The 3007-nt window shown below is 44.0% G+C and overlaps 1 pseudogene; it reads left to right on the top strand.

Annotated features, from left to right (window-relative positions):
• The first annotated feature begins 312 nt into the window (after positions 1–312).
• On the top strand, positions 313–843 carry LOC114886188 (annotated as a pseudogene).
• The last annotated feature ends 2164 nt before the right edge of the window (positions 844–3007 follow it).

Consider the following 3007-nt stretch of genomic DNA (forward strand, 5'->3'; position numbering starts at 1 on the left):
TCAGTACATACTCACAAATTACTTACGCTGTATGTCTAAACACACACAAGCAGGTTTAGAAAACCTGGTTGAACTGAAATGAAATAATTAGGTATGAAAAAAATAACCTGGGCTTCTTTGCCAGATTCTTATCAACATGGACCATACTTGCTCTAAGGCAATAAAGGAGGTGGGGGTCAAGGTCATGACCAGGAAGGAATTCATGTGCCCAAACTCTCTTCATCTTCATGAAAAAGTTTTGCACTTTCCCGGGCTACTTAGAGAGGGGTCCATAAGGCACTGCTCTGGGTTCCCTTCATGACTTAAAGGGAAATGTTCATAGTGTCGGGAGCCCTTGATGACCTGCAAATGAAAAAGGAGGATGTCCTCAAATTCCTTGCAGCAGGAACCCACTTAGGTGTCACCAACCTTGACTACCAAATGGAACAGTACATCTGTGAAAGGAAAAATGATGGTATCACCTCATACACCTACAGAGAACCTGGGAGAAGTCTCCCCTGGCGGCTGGCGCTGTTGTTGCCATTGGTAACCAGGCTGACTTCAGTGTCATATCCTCCAGGGATACTGGCCAGTGAGCTGTGCCGAAGTTTGCTGCTGCCACTTCTACTGCTGGCCGCCTCTCTTCTGGGAACTTCCCTAACTCTATCCAGGCCACCTTCCTGGAGCCGCGACTTCCGGCGGTTACTGATCCAGGTCTGATCTCAGAGCCGTCTTATGTTAACCCGCCTGCCGTCACTGTGTCACAGTGACTCTTCTCTGCGCTGTGTGGACATCGCCATCCCCAGCAACAACAGGGGAGCTCCCGCAGTGGGTCTGCGGTGGTGGATGTGGGCCGGGGGTTGAGGATGGGGTTGGCGTCCTGCGCATGTGTGGCACCAGCTGCCGTGAGCATCTGGGTGAGGTCATCCTGCTGTCTACTCTGCAGAGATGCTGAAGATGTTGAAAAGCTAGCATGGACTACTGTTGGAAAGGCTGTGATCCAGGAGGAAGTTCTGACTTCAGCAGTGAAAGGGAATTAATTTCAAAAGTTTCCCCTCTCCTTGATGCCTAAAATTACGTGGTTCACAACAAAGACTCACATGAGTCTACTTCATTTGAAGTAGGGCAGAAATGGCTTAGAAATATTAGCCTCTTGCTAATATTGTGCACATGGTAGTGGATAAGCTGGAGTCTTGGTTCAGTCTATACTGCTGATGGCCCCTCAGAACCCCATCCCAGCTGAATCCTTCCTAGGAAGGCGATATAGAAAGGAGACAAAGGCAGGGGTCTTGGCATCCAGTAGAAGTGGGTTTAAATCCCAGCAACACCAATAACTGGCTGAATAGACTTTGAAAAGTCACTTAATTTTCCTGAACCCTGCTTTCTTTGATTGTAAAATGGAGCTAATAATATTCAACTAACGGATTAAATGGAATGGAAGTGCAAGGCCTAGCCAAGGTCTTCAATACACTGTAGTTCCCCTTTTTTGTGCTCCCTCCCTTCCCCCTTCATTCCTTCTTGAATCACAGCCAAGAGTTGCCATGCCTTTTCCTGGTCAAGTAGTGAGAATTCTGTTTGTCTTGTACGAACTCAAGGTAAAGAGTACCCTTACTTCAAAGGAGGCTGGAAATTCACAGTCACTGGAAGATTAAGTTTTAGACATTTCATTTGTTCTCTTTTTCTCTTTTACTTTTTTCTCCCTTTTACAACACAGGCACTGTTCCCTTGGCATTTGCAAATTTACTTTTTCACTTCTACAGGTGTAGGTGGATTGATTCAAGAAGAGAAACGGTGGCACGAAAGAGAAGTTTTTTTTTCCAAATACAGAATTCATTTCAAAAAGGGGAGTGTTTTTCATGATTAGCTAATTGAATGCTTGCTGAGAGCCAGGCACTACTCTACATATCAATCCACTTAATCCTCACAACACCAGGAAGTGAGTACTTGCATTAGTAGACAAGCAAACTGAGGCACAGAGAGATTAATCATGCAAGGTCACACAACTAATAATTGGGAAGACTAAATTTGAACCCAGGTAAACCCACTTTCAGAATACATGCTCTTTACCACTTCTGCAGCTTACTCACCTCCTTTCCCCAGCAGCTCAATATACAGAAAACGGAGGGAAGATGGATGTGGAAAACACAGGTTAGAAGAAAATGAATCATGAAGGACATTTGAAATAGGTATTGAGCTTATGTAATTGAAATTTGATGCTGTTTTCAAATATTCATAATAGAAACTCTAATGTTTTAATAAAAGGGCAGGTAACTCAGTCTGATCAGCTTTGATGAAGCAATGATGTCAGAAAGCCAACGGAGACTCCTGAGAAAGTGTTTGGTGCTTGCTTTATTTCCCTGTGCTAATATTCCTTGACTGAAAACAATCTCAAGGTTTCCAAGGGTGACCAGACTATACAGCCTGCTTTCTTTGAAGGAAGAAACATTTCCATTTTGAGAAGATGAAATGGACATTTTCTTGGATACGTATTTGATGATGTTTCTTTACTGGGAACACCTCCATTTCTTCTTCCTGAATCAGACTTCTAGAATTTTTTTTTTTTTTTTTTCTTTTCACCTAGAAGAGACCACTGATACCATTTACTTCCTCTCCTTTCTATGGTAATGAAGAAGGGGAGGTCAAATAAATTCAGTTCTTTCACAGATCTAGAAGCCAATCTAGGATTGGGATTCAGTTCTGACTCCTCATCCAGCTCTGCCACTCAACCACATGTGTTTCTTTCTCTCACACACAGGCTCTTTTTGGCCACCAGTAAACACACTGACCTTTGAAATATGGAAAGAAAAGCGCTTTGAAATAAAACTGGCACAAACAGCGGTTAGACGGCCGTCATCTGGAGGCCGAAACAAAGAGGGGCATAGTTTTCAAGCTGTCTTCGTAATTACGTGAAGCAGTTATCACTCATGCCCCAGTCTGAGCATTACCCCCCAAACAAACAGCCGAGGTTTGAGAAAGCACATAGGCCACTTTGTTGCTCTAGCGTCCTGGGGGGTGGGAAGCCCCTCAG

This window comes from Monodon monoceros, unplaced genomic scaffold, assembly GCF_005190385.1.
Source record: "Monodon monoceros isolate NGI ecotype Baffin Bay Population unplaced genomic scaffold, NGI_Narwhal_1 Super_Scaffold_6, whole genome shotgun sequence".
In the NCBI taxonomy this organism is placed as follows: Eukaryota; Metazoa; Chordata; class Mammalia; order Artiodactyla; family Monodontidae; genus Monodon; species Monodon monoceros.